The sequence below is a fragment of the Schistocerca americana genome, chromosome 5, assembly GCF_021461395.2.
Source record: "Schistocerca americana isolate TAMUIC-IGC-003095 chromosome 5, iqSchAmer2.1, whole genome shotgun sequence".
Lineage (NCBI taxonomy): Eukaryota > Metazoa > Arthropoda > Insecta > Orthoptera > Acrididae > Schistocerca > Schistocerca americana.
This window is the reverse complement of record NC_060123.1, coordinates 188,177,929-188,195,383: the sequence shown is the minus strand read 5'-3', so window position 1 is coordinate 188,195,383 and position 17,455 is coordinate 188,177,929. Positions and strand designations below refer to the sequence as shown.

At 38.9% G+C, this 17,455-nt stretch overlaps 1 protein-coding gene and 2 non-coding genes across 3 annotated transcripts in view; 2 read left to right on the top strand and 1 right to left on the bottom strand.

Moving 5' to 3' along the window:
* Nucleotides 1–17,455, top strand: part of LOC124615481 (V-type proton ATPase subunit C) — a 64,575-nt gene that overhangs the window by 32,810 nt on the left and 14,310 nt on the right. The gene's annotated exons all lie outside the window — the stretch shown is intronic.
* On the bottom strand, nucleotides 3,783–3,857 carry Trnat-ugu. The gene has a single exon. It is a non-coding gene; the product is annotated as a tRNA-Thr (tRNA).
* On the top strand, nucleotides 4,931–5,005 carry Trnat-ugu. The gene has a single exon. It is a non-coding gene; the product is annotated as a tRNA-Thr (tRNA).

The window sequence follows — 17,455 nt, the reverse complement described above, 5'->3', positions numbered from 1 at the left end:
CCTTTTCATGAATAAACATCTAAGTGATTTCTCAACTTTTTACACTTTTTACTGTTCCAGAGTGACAGATGTGATTGTAGTTTAAGGCTGTACAGAAAATCTGTGTGCTGAATCTGTGTATAGAGAAACATTGCCCCTCTTTCACTGGATATTGGTAATAGTGGCTTTAATCACTGTTTGCTGTTGATTTCCACTCATCATTCAGTGTTAGCATGGATGCAGCATGACACCCTATGGTCTTCGTTAATGCTCAAGTTAACAAATGAAAAGGTGATCAAAGTTATCATTCCAGGGAACTCCTTTGATTAGGTTGTGCTGACAGACATATGCTCTTTCTTTTACTGATGTGACTGTTCTTTTTTCAGTGGTGTCTTTCAGGTGTACTTACCTGCCCTGTATCAGGTCTTCTGATACATTCAGCATGCTCTTATTACTAAAACTGTCACATCACACAGAAGTGTATGTTACTTAGTCAGCACACACAAGCTTCATTGTATAATCCTTCCAGTGTAACTGCACTGAAAGAGTAAACTGACACTGTATTCACAGGCATAGGTAATCAGTGGTGAAAAAGTAAAAAATAATAAAATTAAGTTACAGGAAGTTCGATTATACCAGGGAATAGAAATTGTAAAACAACTTAGAATATAGTACCTTATCTGATACATGACCAAAACTAATAAATTAAATAAAACAGTGCTGTAGTATTATTCAGTTGTTATATGACAAAGCCACAGTGTGAAGCTTCTTAGGTTTAAGTCTCATCAGTAATGTATTAAATTTTTTGATAGTGTGTCAATAAAAGTAAGAAGATTGTGCAGAACACTGTTTCAGAACTAACATCAGTTTACTGGAAGGGGGAGCCTTAAAGAAGACGAAGCACAGTTTCTTATGAAACTATTGTGCAACTGTGATTAATAAACACCAAACATACAAATGCTCCTATATTAATACCGACAGTAAATGTAATTGAGTGATTGTTATTTCTGTTAGATTTGTACATATTAATTTGGGGTCATGTAATCTTTGGATACGTATGAATAATTGTATACACTTTTGTAGTTGTTTTTGACATTGGCTATTAAGACAAGGAAAAAAACATTGTGAATTGAAGTTACAATGTTACAGGAAGCTCTTAGAACACAAGTCCACCTGGCATTTCCAATTTTAGGGAGAATAACTGTGATTCATACAAACATATCATCATTTGATCATCAGACATACTCCTGTATGGAAAACATATTAATAAGCACCTCTGGCATAGAGAAACAATTTAAAGATTTGAAAGTAAATAAATCACCAGGTCCAGACGGAATCTCAGTTCGATTTTACAAAAAGTACTCTATGGCATTGGTTCCTTACCTAGCTTGCATGTATTCTGAATTTCTCACCCAGCACAAAGTTCCAAGGGACTGGAAACGGGCGTAGGTGACCCCGGTAATTAAGAAGTGTACAAGAACAGACCCACAAAAATTACATACCAATATCCCTAACGGCTGTTTGCTGCAGAATCCTTTAACATATTCTCAGTTCAAACATAATAAACCTTCTTGAAACTGTCCATGAATCACCATGGTTTTAGAAAGTATCTCTCATGTGACAATCAGTTTGCCCTTTTCTCACATGATATGCTGTGAACTATGCATGAACAGGCAGATGGGGTAGGCTGTTACTAGAGGTACGAGCATATGAAATAAGTTCAGACACATGTGAGTGGCTCATAGACTTCTTAAGTAATAGAACCCAGTATGTTGTCCTCAATGGTGAGTGTTCATTAGAGACAAGAGTATAGTCAGGAGTGCCCAAGGGAAGTGTGATAGGACTGTTCCTGTTCTATATATACGTAAATGATTTGCCACACAGGGTGAGCAGCAATCTGAAATTGTTTGCTGATGATGCCGTGGTGTACAGTAAGGTGTTGAGGAGGACACAAGATGACATGGACAAAATTTCCAGTTGGTATGGTGATTGGCAGCTAGCCCTAAATGTGGAAAGATGTAAATTAATGCAGATGAGTAGGAAGCTCAAACCTGTAACATTCAGATGCTGAATTAGTAGTGTCCTGTTTGACACAGCCAAGTTCTTGAAATATCTGGGTGTAACATTGCAAAGCAATATGAGATGAAATGAATATGTGAGAACTGTGGTAGGGAAGGCGAATGGCCGACTTTGTTTTATTGGGAGAATTTTAGGAAAGAGTGGTTCACCTGTAAAGTAACCCGCATATAGGATGCTGGTGCAACATATTCTTAAGTATTGATTGATTGTTTGGGATCCGTACCAGGTTGGAAGGAAGACATTGAAGCAGTTCAGAAGCAGGCTGCTAGATTTTTCACCAGCCAACACATAGTGTTATGTAGATGCTTTGGGAAGACGATTTACTTTTCAAGAAACACTATTTATAAAATTTAGAAAAGTGGCATTTGAAGCTGACTGTCAAGTGATTCTACTGCCGCCAACATATGTTGGGTATAAGGACCACGAAGATAAGATATGAGAAATTAAGGTTCAGACCAAGGCGTATAGACAGTCATTTTTCTCTCGCTAGTTTTGCGAATGGAACTGGAAAGGAAATGATAAGTAGTGGTACAGGGTTCACTCTGACACACACTATACAGTGGCTTGTGGAGTATCCATGTAGGTCTAGATGAATGGCAGCTGGCTCTTAATGTAGAAAAATGTAAGTTAATGCAGATGAGAAGGAAAAACAAACCTGTAATGTTTGGATACAGCATTAGCAGTTCCTGCTTGACACAATCATGTCATTTAAACATCTGGGCATAACACTGTGAAGCAATATGAAATGGAACAAGTGTTTGAGAATTGTGCTAGGGCAGTTTTTTGTTAGAATTTTAGGAAAGGGTAGTTCATCTGTAAGAGAGACCACATATAGGATGCAATTGCAACCTTTTTTTTTACTTCTGCTTGAGTGTTTGGGACCGCACCAGGTTGGATTGGAAGAAGACATCAAAACAATTCAGAGACGAGCTGCTAGATTTGTTACCGGTAGGTTCGATCAGCATGCAAGTGTTATGAATATGCTTCGGGAGCTAAAATGGGAGTCCCTGGAGGGAAGAGGACATTCATTTCGAAGAATACTACTGCGGTTGCTCACCCTACTGAAATGGCAATCACTGAAGGGAAGGTGACGAGAAACACTATTGAGAAAATTTAGAGTACTGGCATTTGTAGCTGAATGCACAATGATCCTACTGCTGCCAACATACATTTCATGCAGGGGCCACGAAGATAAGATACAAGAAATTAGGGCTCATATGGAGGCATATAGACAGTCATTTTTTCATTGCACTATCTGTGAAGGCAACAGGAAAGGAAACGACTAGTTGTGGTACAGGATATCCTCCACCATGCATCATACGTGGCTTGTGGAGTATGTAAGTAGATGTAGATGCCAATTTGTGGAACAGGATTAAGGTGTCTGCATCTACATCTATACTCTGCAAACCACCGTGAGGTCCATGGCAGAGGGTACATCCCATTGTACCAGTTATTAGGGTTTCTTCCTGTTCCACTCACATATGGAGCGTGGGAAGAATGATTGTTTGAATGCCTCCATGCATGCAGCAGTTATTCTAATCTTATTCTCACAATCCCTCTCTGAGCGATTCGTAGGGTGTTGTAGTGTATTCCTAGAGTCATCATTTAAAGCCAGTTCTTGAAACTTTGTTAATAGACTTTTTCAGGATAAAATGATAATTAAATGGACACCCTAGCTGCAAGCAGGCATTGATATACTTCATTGGGGACATGTTGAAAATGTGTGCCCCGACCGGGACTCGAACCCGGGATCTCCTGCTTACATGGCAGACGCTCTATCCATCTGAGCCACCGCGGGCACAGAGGATAGTGCGTCTGCAAGGACTTATCCCTTGCACGCTCCCCGTGAGATCCACATTCCCAACATGTCCACACCACTACATTCGTAGTGCGCATTATAGATATTTGCCCATCATACTCATTACTCGTGGCAGATTAATCTACCAAGTCCCGTACGAGTTCGGGCATAGCGTGTGCATTCGCACAAGAAGGTCAATGGCCGGGAAGCCATATTTTTAACTATATATGACGGTAGTACCTGTTCCCGAAAGAACAGTTACCATGGATGACCATGCAGCTTTTCTAGAAATGAAATGATAATTAAATGGACACCCTAGCTGCAAGCAGGCGTTGATATACTTCATTGGGGACATGTTGAAAATGTGTGCCCTGACCGGGTCTCAAACCCTGGATCTCCTGCTTACATGGCAGACGCTCTATCCATCTGAGCCACCGCGGGCACAGAGGATAGTGCGTCTGCAGGGACTTATCCCTTGCACGCTCCCCATGAGATCCACATTCCCAACATGTCCACACCACTACATTCGTAGTGCACCTTATAGATGTTTGCCCATCATACTCATTACTCGTTCTTTCGGGAACAGGTACTACCGTAATATATAGTTGAAATGAAATGTCGTGTGACGAGGGCCTCCCATCGGGTAGACCGTTCGTCTGGTGCAAGTCTTTCGATTTGACGCCACTTCGGCGACTTGCGCGTTGATGGGGATGAAATGATGATGATTAGGACAACACAACACTCAGTCCCTGAGCGAAGAAAATCTCCGACCCAGCTGGGAATCGAACCCGGGCCCTTTGGATTGACAGTCTGTCGCGCTGACCACTCAGCTACCGGGGGCGGACAATATATAGTTAAAAATATGGCTTCCCGGCCATTGACCTTCTTGTGCGAACGCACACGCTATGCCCGAACTCGCATGGGACTTGGTAGATTAATCTGCCACGAGTAATGAGTATGATGGGCAAACATCTATAAGGCGCACTACGAATGTAGTGGTGTGGACATGTTGGGAATGTGGATTTCACGGGGAGCGTGCAAGGGATAAGTCCCTGCGGACGCACTATCCTCTGTGCCCGCGGTGGCTCAGATGGATAGAGCGTCTGCCATGTAAGCAGGAGATCCCGGGTTCGAGTCCCGGTCGGGGCACACATTTTCAACATGTCCCCAATGAAGTATATCAACGCCTGCTTGCAGCTCCACGGTAACTGTTCTTTCGGGAACGGGTACTACCGTCATATATAGTTTTTCAGGATAGTTTACATTTGTCTTCAAGAGTCTGCCATTTCAGTTCCTTCAGTATTTCTTTGACACTTTCCCATGGATTAAACAAACCTGTGACCATTTGTGCTGTCCTTCCCTGTATATGTTCAATATCCCCTGTTAGTCTTATCTGGTAGAGGTCCCACACACTTGAGTAATATTCTAGGCTGGGTCTCATGAGTGATTTGTAAGCACTCTCTTTTGTAGAGTGATTGCACTTCCTCAGTATCCTACCAATAAACCAAAGTCCACCATGTGCTTCACCCTCTACTGAATCTATGTGATCGTTCCATTTCATATCCCTGCAAAGTGTTACAGCCAAGTATTTGTATGAGCTGGCCAATTCGGACAGTGACTCATTGATATTATAGTTACAGGATACTACATTTTTTCGTTTTGTGAAGTCCAAAATTTTAAATTTCTGAATGTTTAAAGCAAGTTGCCAATCTGTGCAACATGTTAGAAATCTGATCAAGATCTGAGCTTCTTTCAGATAGTATTTCATTATAGATAATAGCATCATCTACAAAAACCTGATTTTACTATTAATGTCGTCTGCAAGGTCATTAATATACAACATGAAAAGGAAGTGTCCCAACACACTTCCCTGGGTCACACCTGAAGTTACTTCTTCATGTGACGATGACTTTTCATCCATGATAACAAGCTTGTCCTCAATACCAAAAGGTCCTCAGTCTAGTTACAAATTTCTCTTGATACCCTATATGATCATACTTCTGATGATAAGTGTAGGTGTGGTGCTGTGTCAAAAGCTTTTCGGAAATCGAGAAATACTGTATCTACCTTGACCTAAAGCTTTCAGAATGTCCTATGAGAAAAGTGCGATTGTACTTTTCTTGTATACAAATGTGGCCTATGTCTTTTTCCAAGAACTGGGTACGGATTTTTGTTCGATGGATCTGCTATAGATTATAGTTAGAAGAGGGACTAACTCAGCCACAAATTCTGTATGGAATCTGGCAGAAATTCCATTGAGCCCTGAAGCTTTGTTCAATTTTAATGATTTCAGCTGTTTCTCAACACCACTGACACTAATGCTTATTTCATTCATCTTCTCAGTGGTATAAGCAATAAATTTGGGCAATTCTCCTGGGTTTTCCTTTTTAAAGGAACATTTGAAAACGGCGTTAAGCATTTCTGCTTTTGCTTTGCTGCCATCAGTTTCAGTTCCTGTCTCATTCGCTAGGGATTGGACACTGACTTTGGTGCCACTAACAGCCTCTTTACATATGACCAGAATTTCTTTGGGTTCTGTGAAGGATCACTTGACAATATTATGCTATGGTAGTTATCGAAGGGATCACACATTGCTCTCTTGACAGCCAAACATGTTTCTTTCAGCATCTCTCTATCTATAGCCCTACCCTTTGTTGTACATGTATCATGCAGTAATCTCTGTTTCTTCAGAAGTTTCTTTACAGTGACTATACACCACGGAGCTTACCTCCCAATATGAATTGTTCTACTGGGTACGTATCTATCCAGCGCATGGTCAGCTATTTTGCCAGAGTTCATCTAATGCTTGCGCCCTGCGCTGAAACTTCCAAGTTCCTCATTGAGATATGACACTAGTGATTTTTTATCTAGTTTACTGAACACATATACCTTTCTTTTTGTTTTAGTTATCATTAGTATTTTGGTAATCATTGTTGCTGCAACCATGTCATGGTCACTGACACCAGTTTCAATGTGGACATCCTCAAAGAGGTCAGATCTATTTGTTTCCATTAGATCCAATGTATTTCCATCATGAGTGGGGTTCCGAACTATTTGTTCTAGGTAGTTTTCAGAGAAGTCATTTAGTAAAGTTTCACAGGATGTCTTATCACGATTGCCACTAACATAACTCTAATTTTCCCAATTAACTGTTGGATGAGTAAAGTCTCCACCAATGATTACAGTATGACTGGGAAACTTACATACAAGTTAACTGAGGTTTTCTCTGTAGTTTTCAGCTACATCAGGAGACAAGTCTGATGGGTAATAGAAGGATCCAATTATCGTTTTGTGCCCACCCCTGATACTAATTGTTGCCAAAGAGTCTTACATTCAGCTTCAGTTTCTACTGTGGGGGGGATTTGAGTTTTTTGTCTACTGCAACGAATACGCTACCTCCATTTCCCATTTGCCTAGCCTTTCAATATAAACTTAAATTTCCCCCTAAAATGTCACTGATATCAATTTTAGGTTTCAACCAGCTTTCTCTACCTAATGTTATGTGAGATTCACTGCATTTCATAAGTGCTTAAAACTGACGCTTCGTTGCGAGTGCTTCGGCAGTTTACCATTAGGATTTTAATACTCTCACCTGTGGGAGGCATTTCTTTCGACCAGACACTGATACTTTAGATTTTCCTACAGTTATTGTTATCTGGATTGGATGGAGAGTTGCCTAATCTAAAAAACCCTTGTGTGCAACCCACACACAGTCAGCTACCTGAGTAGCAGTCTGTTGTTTAATGCACGCTTGACCTATTTAGGGGGACCCTACAGTGCACAAGCCTTTGGTGCAAGTCCAAGAAGTCACAGCCAATCATATGGCGCAAGTCCAGGAAGTCACAGCCTGGCTTGTCACAGAACCTTCAAAGTTTCTTATTAAGTTGCTCCACTCGACCCAGAACCAAAGGGCCATGATCAGTTCTGGGGATAATGGTGCAAATTGTGAGCCTTGTGAAACTCCATGCATAAGGCTGGTCTTCTCAACCTCCTCTGCCAGTTGCTGGAATGATCCAAGAATGACCTCGGAGCCCAGACGACAGGCATCATTCGTTCCAGTGTGCCCATAATTTGCAGTTTGTTGCATCCTTTTCACTCAGTGGCTGCCGGACTAGCCTGTTCACCATGCTGAATGAGACCCCCAGGCATACACACTGAGTGCACCTGGTGTCCTTTTCTGTCCCTTGCTGCCATTTCCCTAAGAAATGCTGACAATTAATAGACCCGTACCCTTTTGTGTTTGCCTCTTCCTGACACCAGACAAAACAGGTTTCTGCAAAATAGTTGAAGTGAGTCCCACTGGCTCAGTTTCAGTGAAGGACAGCACCTCAGACTTGTTGGCTTGGGGGATTGGTAGAGCACCTTGAGTTCTCTCTGGTCCCCATCCACCCTGTACAGGATGCCTAGCTGTACCATTGACACACCACTCACAGTCAAATGGACAGGTAATGACAGATCATGTACTTTCTGCATCGGAGACAAGATCCACAGGAGGGTATAGTATTTGAGGTACCTCTGGTATAGGCATAACAGGTACATGACTTTTGGGAGCTCTTGCAACACACTGATTCGCAGCAGCTGCCACTCATTTGACTGTAGTCAGGGCAGTTTCCAGTTGCTTATGAATGTCAACCAACTCATCCCATGTTGCAGAAGAACGTTCACAGTGGGCCTGCATTTTGGCTGGTTCAGTGTATTACAAGGCAATAAACAAATAACTTCAAGCCCACTGATTATCTTTTAAGATGTTGAGCTAAAAAGTTGCTAATTCTCCATAAGAACTGAACAAGATACACAAAAATGAGATTTCTATTAAGGCAACACAAAAACATGTGGTAAAAATTGTTTCCTAAAATGTTTTGATGTTAATTATAGTTGTTAGCAAACTTGAAGAAAGAGTTACTTTACGATAAATGCAGATAATATATAGGGCTACTCCTCTTCAAGGGAAAGCTAGGTGTAGCACAATATGTTAGTTAGAAAATCTGCTGCTAAATCACAAATCCTGATTTGCTACAGATTGCTCATAGATATCCAAAGGACAGTGGTAGCTTTTGAAAATTCTCGAAAATGTATGTTTATTTGCGTTGATACACAATGAGATTCACGGGTGATATATTCTTTGGTTGAACTGTAAACCACAGATGCTGATTCACTATGAAATAAATTACGCATCCAAAACACTTGTACCAGTAACATACAAAAATATAATTTTGTAAGCATCCAAAAATTCTCAAAATAACCTGTTTCTCATGTAACTGTACATTAAAGTAAGAGAATGATTTTGAACAAAGATAGGCCTACTATTCTGAAATTTTTTTAAAAGAACACAGTTTATTTTAAGCCTACAGTGTCGTGGCAGATATCTCTGAATCACTTTCCGCTAGTGGGTATCCATTACACATTCTGGCTTTCTTTCTTAAGTCAGTCACTGAATTGAAACATGAGTAAGATGAGAGTTCAGTTTGCGAAGATGATGATTTTGTTTCTACCTAATGATTGAGAGCCTCTAGTCTCCCCTGACTCTCGCAGGATATGCCTGTGATCATGTTCTTTAAAACACATGGAATTCAAAATTCCAATAACAAAGCAAAGACAATTTGGACTATTATTGGGTATAAAATGAATTAACTTGGTAACAGCTGCAAAAATGAAGTTATATTAAATTCCAGTCTTTGATTACTAAATTCAATGAATTCTTTTTTAACAGTAATAGAAAACACAGGGAGAAAAATGGAGCAATGAAAGTAGATACTGTAGACTTTCTTACGAGGAACCCTTTGAGTGTGATGTTGCAAGTTCAGTCTTTAGTAGTGATCATTTAAAATATTAACTGCTGATGACTCACCATGTGCATCAGGAGGCTGACAGAAAATGAGTGTGTAGAGATCAACCTTCTGTGACATGTATGTATTACACTTCACAAAATGGACATCACCGACATTCAAGAAATGTTCAAAACAAACCATTAACTAGCACCATGAACACTGAATGAATAATGGCATGCCACAATGATCACAAAGGTTCGCACCATCAAGATTGAAAGCAAACTCCTTGGGAGTTATAAATTGTGCAGGAGGTTCAGCTAAGTATCCTCTCTTAAAGAATATGCACAAAGAAGGTAAGGGGGGATGAGAACTGATGGCATGCAACTGAATGCAAACTAGTCTGTTGTGGAGCTTATTGTGCAGATAGTGTGATAATAGGTTTTATAGGTACAGAAATAATAAACATCCAGAGGCTGAATTTGTCCACTGGCTTCAGGTGGTACGACTTACAATTTCATTCACTTTCCAGGAGGGGTAATTCTCTCTAAAGGAGTATGATTTTTATATGCAGACCAGGAATCAAGGAAAAGGAAGTTATTTTGATCAACTACTGGCCAAAAGCAGTATGTTGTAGTTCTCTTGTAAATATTCCCTACTGCCCTTGCAAGGTCACACACACGAGAAAGAATCACAAAGGGGGGAGGGGGGGGGGGAGGAGGAGGAGCAGGAGCAGGAGCAGCACCTCCAACTTCTCACAGCACAATAAATAACTTTCCAGCCAATTTACCATCCAGATTAACAGTCAGCATAATTGTATACGAATGCATTAAGGCATTGATGTTATTGGATCGTGGTGCAAATCTTGTGATACCTCTAATTTCCAGGGATCCTTTCATGAGCATTTCCTCCTCAGATCCTGATTGGTCTCAGTTGGAAACAAATTCCTTATTGAATGATGGGATAAGTTTGTTTCTCACCTTCAAATTTTTGGGCCGATTCCGCAGTTTGCTTTGCACCATTAAGTTGACACTTTCTTTGAAATTATCGTATGTCTTCCAATTCTGTAGCACTGTCTGAAATCATGCTGTCATCCACTGCTTCCCTTGAAATCACTGCAGTCTATATCATGCACAATTTGATGTGCTTAACATAGAAGCTCACTATTATGCACTTCCTGTAAATTGTATCGAGTATCCTTGAAACGTGCAAATGCCTGTTTATGTAACAAGTGTGCCTTGTTCTCCTTTGAATAGCCATAGTTTTTCTTATGCACTGCAGTCATATTGCTGTAGACTTACTTGAAGTCTGTACTTTTTTTAACTATGCTGATATTTTTTTTAACTATGCTGCGGGTGATCTTCCATATACGTAATTATGTTTAATACTTGCTCCTTGGAAAACAATTTCCTTTACTACATGTCACTGAGGACAGGATTTGTGGCTCCCTGCTGGACAAGAATGATGAACTACATGGCTCGACATCTGTTTCAATACTTTCACTTGTTATGCACGTACCGTCTCGATTGTACTCCCTGTGCACATTGTCCACACAGTTGAACGTCCATGACACCACACATTCCAGTGACTAATCTTGCAGAAGTGCTAATATTCCATCTACCATTTCTTTCTCACTTTGCAAAATTCCTTGAGTTCCTTTCTGATGAAACGTCAACTTCAACAACTACTGTAGATGTAATGTGATGGCCGCATTGTTGATTGTTGCGCTTTGTATTAACACCACCAGCACTGTTGTGAGTTTCTTGTTGACTAAGCAGTTCAACTACACTCCATAGCTTCTTGCTGTGCTCACCATTGGATATCTCCAGTGATGCCCACTGCTGCCATTAGAAGCCAATATAGTAGTTTCATTGTAGACAATATGTGGGGCATCGAATTCTGTAAACTTCATTGGCCTTTTGTGACATCGCCCTTGAAGGGTTCCTCATGTGCCACCAGACATCAGTTTTGCCAAATCATCTGCTACAGAGATCACAAAAATCATTAGATATCTATGAAATAAGTAAATGAATCAAGGTACAGTTTGTGAAAGGCTGAAGTATGTGGTAATAACACTCATTTATAAAAATGGAGATAAATGAGTGATCTCTCATTGTAGATCCATGTACCTCTTTTTTGTGTTCTCAAAAATATTTGAGAATTTAGCTTACCAGACTATTGAGCCACATAGAATAATCTTTTAACGTAAACACAGTTTTTCTTTTCCATAAACACTTCCCTACTGAGAAAGACATCTATGACCTCACAAAATCACTTCTGCTGTAACCAACCGAGAATGCTGTTGGCATTTTCTGTGGTCTTGCCAAGGCCTTTCATAGTACAGATTATAAAACTGTGCAACAGAAACTAAAATGGTATGGCATTAAAGGCATTCCCCTTGTGTGAGTGATGAAGTCATTTCTTGAAAATAGGAAAATCACATTAATGAATGGTAGGATAGGAATAAGACTACATTCAGAATGGGGAAATATTTGATATGGTATCCTGCATGGTTTGGTGCATGGCTCACTCCTGTTCTTGATCTTCACAAATGATTTACCTGGGACATAGAGTACTCATAAAAAATTGTGGTCTGCTGATGAGACCAGTATAATGGTACTGTAAATTGCCCAGACACATCCATACCAGACATACCCATGAGAATAACGGAATAGGCTTGCAGCTTGTTCACAGCAAACAGTTTGTCTTTCACATCCATATGGATAATGAACCAAAGTGGAACTACCACATGGATAGGTTAACCAAATAGCCCAGTTCTGCCAGCTTATAGTTGGAAAACTTTCTCATTATTTTGGCTTGCAGACAGGGTTACTATTTATTTTCTCTTAACACTATTTGGTGGCATGATCTTATGCAGGGAGCACAATAAGGCTAAAAGGTATTTATCCTACAGAAGTGAGAATAGTGTGTATGATTGATAACAAAAAAATTGCAGAAGTCTCTTCAGAGACCTAAACATTGGTACATCTACATGCCAACACACAAACAACCTAGTAAAACATGTGTTAGTATATAGAATGAATTTAGAATGAACTGTAAAATTCTCAACCACAGTGTTAGAAGTAAAAATAATTTTCATTTAAACTAGGGCTCAGAATGGAGTTTTATATTCTGACACAAATGTCTTATAAAAGCTACTTACTGGCATAAGGCAGATATTTAAAAATCACCAGATATTCAAAAAAGTAAAAGAACATCTCATCAACCTCTGTTTCTACAATGTATCAGAGTATTTTGACTCAGAGATGTAAATACTGCACAACTCAAATGTTGGCATTGGACAGATCACTACACAAAAGCATTATTTGTTGCACTGGATAAAAACAACAGTTGAGTAGTACAGGACAAGTAGCAGTAGCTGTTTTCAAAGTAGCTGTGTTTCTCCTAACACACATATATGAAGTAATTTAGCAGTAATTCACATAGTTGTGGGAGCAAGCAGATGAGCACTGGTCATAATTTTTTGTTGGTATCTTATTGAATTGGCCTCTAGTGGTTGCTTCTACCTGTTAATGTATAAAATTACTCTTATACCATTCCTGTAGGTTCTGCTACATGCTGCAATTTACAGTACAGGCTATGTCACTGTATGAGTGAATGAATTATTTATGGCCTGGAATGTATCAACTATTGGTTTTACCAGTGATAAGTGTGTACAACTTAGTTGAATGCATACTAGAAATTCCAAGCATTTCATTTGATTGGGAACAAAATATAGAATGACTGTAAATATGAGACAGAAGTGTTGGCCAAAATTTACCTTCAGGAGGTGAAATATCACTATTGCTGATAGGAACATTTACTAATAGGTAATACTACCCTGGCTTTTGGCAGAACCACAGTAATAGTTCCTTACTTGGGTGGGGAGGAGGAGAATGATGGGTTTGGGAAATTTACAGAGGAAGGGGAGGACACTCAGATCCCATAATAGGAGGGACCTACCTTTTTTTGAAGATGATTGATATCCTGTAGATCACCATTTTAGCTACATTCTTCTAACATATTTTGTATTTATTTTGAACTGGATATTAAGCAGCATTTCATTTCATCACATTACAATCCCTACAAATCTGTCTAATGGAAGACAATACCTTTACTCTTCTGTTTTCATTGGCCAGATCTCAATTTTAAAATGCACCATGTACTATCACTCAGTCCAAAATCTGACGTGGTTCAAATATTGTTAAGTGTCAGTTCCAAAGTCACTAAAGGTGAAAAAATTGAGCCACTGACTTTTGAGCTTCTGCAGCTGGAAGTTTGTTGTTCAGCCAGTACGGGAGACACTAAAAGCTGGAAAAAGTTGGATTGCCTTTTAAAGGAAAAGGTGAAGCTCTCACAGTCAATGATCTGCGTCTGCATACTGGTATGAGGCACAAGAAATTGATTAGTAGAGCTTCATTTCTCAGAACTTGTTAAATATAAGCCAACTGTCATAGCTACAGTTCCTATTGCAGTGTTAAATGAAAAGGGCTTAAATGAAAAGGGCTTCTCAAGTTAATCAGCAAACCTACATTGGTACTGTTGAAAACACTGTGCCTGGTATTAATGTACAAACTTTTGTCAGAAAATTTTTCACAAATAGCCCTCCTAGACAAAAAAATATGTTCATAATTAGCATATAATGCATAGAAAACACAAAACAGAATTGTGGTCTCTAAAAAATAGAACTTGTTAAATCAGATTTAAAGACCCAAGTTACCAATAGACAAATAATGTTTCGGCTTTATACATGATTGCTATGTCAAGCGAATAGAGAAACAGCTTTATTAGAAAATTTCTCTGTCTTTGTTTGGAATATTTTATGCATTGGTAGTACAGATTTTGTGTAATTTTAAAAGAAATATCATAATTGTTGAGACAGCATGAAAACACTAGAGCTTTTTGTAGAGTTAAAATTTTTTGCAATGATATCAGAAGGCTTTTTTTGAAAACTTATTGATTTACAGTGTTTTGCTAACAAAAATTCTGTAAAAGAATAACATTCCTAGCAAAAGGTACTATTTTACAGCCTGTTTTTGTTAAAGGCTGCTGTAACAAGAATTGAATCAAACAAATGTTAGCCATTTGATAGACTAATGTGTTGCTAATGATCATAAATGCTGAAGCGTGAGCTTGCTGGAAATATATTATCTGCTTCTGTAGTGCAGATGTGCTCTCTCTGTGCCAGCTGAAAACTTTTTAGTTCATGTTAACATCGTGTGTTTGGATGTAACTGTGAACTGCATTAACTATTTTTATTTGTTGTAAACATTGCGTGGCTTTGATTTGGTTATATTTTACTTATTGACTTCAGGGTATGTTGTGATGACAGAAAAGAAAATATTTTTTCTGTTGTTGGAGCTACCCACCATTTTCGTGAACTTTTATGATAGGAAAGGCCAGAAATGTAATTTGTGAAAAGCTCTTAATCACATGGAAATTCATGCTATGAGCTACTCAACTGTGTATGTCATCATTCCACGTATTAAAATTCCTTCAGGTTTTCTGTAGGATGAAAAGCACTTTATGGTATACAGTCTGATGGTGAGATAGATTCTCAACATTTCCTTGTTGTATAGTATAAAAAACAGTAAATCCATAATGAAGTTGTTGTTATGAATATATTTATCTCTGAGGTTAGAACTATAACATTGCACCTTCGAACTGCTTGCAATTAAATAATATTTCAAACAGCTCATTTTGAAAATAATGCAACCCCATTACAAAATACGATGAAACTCATTTACAATGACACTTGAATTGTATTTATGGTTATTATGAGTAATTTTAAACTGTAAATCTGTTGTAAGTGTAATGCTCTTTAATGTAGATAAATAAATTTCTACTTTCTTTTTCAAAATGAACTATGCTATTACTTCTACATAGCATTCAATATAAAACTTGTTAGCCACATTTAGTGTTACAAGGCTAACATTTGAATGGAATTCTGTCTACCTTTTAGTTCTTCACATGTTTCAACATTCATCGCCCTTATGTTACCATGTCAAAAATTGGTTGTAACTGTCTACCAACATTTCATTGGTGTTTCCAGCACACATCACTGCTATTTACTACCATATGAAGGCCCTCTTAGATCATTACATGATGAAGTTATTGAAAAAGAGAATGTGGGTGCCAGAATATGAGAGAGATAACCCACATCTTTACTCCGCTTTCTGTGTGCTAGTATTGGAGTTGCTTGAAAGTAATAAGTAAATTAGTTAAAATGAAGTGCTTGTAAGTTGTGCCCTGCTGTCTAATGTGTGCAGTCTTAAGCTTTGTATTTAATTATAGTTTTATTATAATGTACCTTTGCAAGCATTTTGAGAGGCAGTAACCTAGCAAATTCAGTTCAGGTATAACACTGCATTGTTGGTTAGGAAAATGATGAAGCATTGAAATGATAGTTTTGGAAAGGAAACACAAAAACCATAATTGTCACTAATATTATAAACCAAAGAAAAATTAGTACAAAATTTACTTCTTATTGCATATTGCGAAGAGGCAAACTAACTTAATGAACATGGAAAAAAAAACCTGAGAAATCACTGTAATTGAAAAGAGTATTATGTTAACATAATAAGTACTGGTAAAAATTTCATTTTTAGTGTTAGCCATGGTCATAAGATATTTATAGAATACACTTGAAAGAGATGTGTGGAAGATTGTATCAGTTGCAAACAGTGTTTGCATTTCAGATGACATACCATATATGCTAGTATCTACATCCATACTCCACAAGCCACCTGACTGTGTGTGGCAGAGAGTATCTTGAGTACCTCTATCGGTTCTCCCTTCTATCCCAATCTCGTATTGTTCGTGGAAAGAAAGATTGTTGGTATGCCTCTGTGTGGGCTCTAATCTCTCTGATTTTATCCTCATGGTCTCTTTGCGAGATGTACGTAAGAGGGAGCAATATACTGCTTGACTCCTCGGTGAAGGTATTTTTCTTGAAACTTCAACAAAAGCCCGTACTGAGCTACTGAGCATCTCTCTTGCAGAGTCTTCCACTGGAGTTTATCTAGTCATCTCCGTAATGCTTTCATGATTACTAAATGATCCTGTAATGAAGCACGCTGCACTCCGTTGGATCTTCTCCCTTCCCCCCCCCCCCCCCCCCCCCCCACCCTATCTGATACGGATCCCACACCGGTGAGCAGTGTTCAAGCAGTGGGCGTACAAGTGTACTGTAACTTACTTTGTTTTTGGACTGCATTTCCTTAGGATTCTTCCAATGAATCTCAGTCTGGCATCTGCTTTACCGATGATTAATTTTATATGGTCATTCCATTTTATATCACTTTTAATGCTTACTCCCAGATAATTTATGGAATTAACTGCTCCCAGTTGCTGACCTGCTATATTGTAGCTAAATGATAAGGGATCTTTCTTTCTATGTATTCGCAGCACATTACACTTGTCTACATTGAGATTCAATTGCCATTCCCTGCACCATGTGTCAATTCATTGCAGATCCTCCTGCATTTCAGTACAATTTTCCATTGTTACAGCCTCTCGATATACTACAGCATCATCCGCAAAAAGCCACAGTGAACTTCCGATGTTATCCACAAGGCCATTTATATATATTGTGAATAGCAACGGTCCTACAACACTCCCCTGCAGCACACCTGAAATCGCTCTTACTTCAGAAGACTTCTCTCCATTGAGAATGACATGCTGCGTTTTGTTATCTGGGAACTCTTCAATCCAATCACACAGTTGGTATGATAGTCCATATGCTCCAATCCAATCACACAGTTGGTCTGATAGTCCATATGCTCTTACTTTTTTCATTAAACGACTGTGAGGAACTGTATCAAATGCCTTGCGG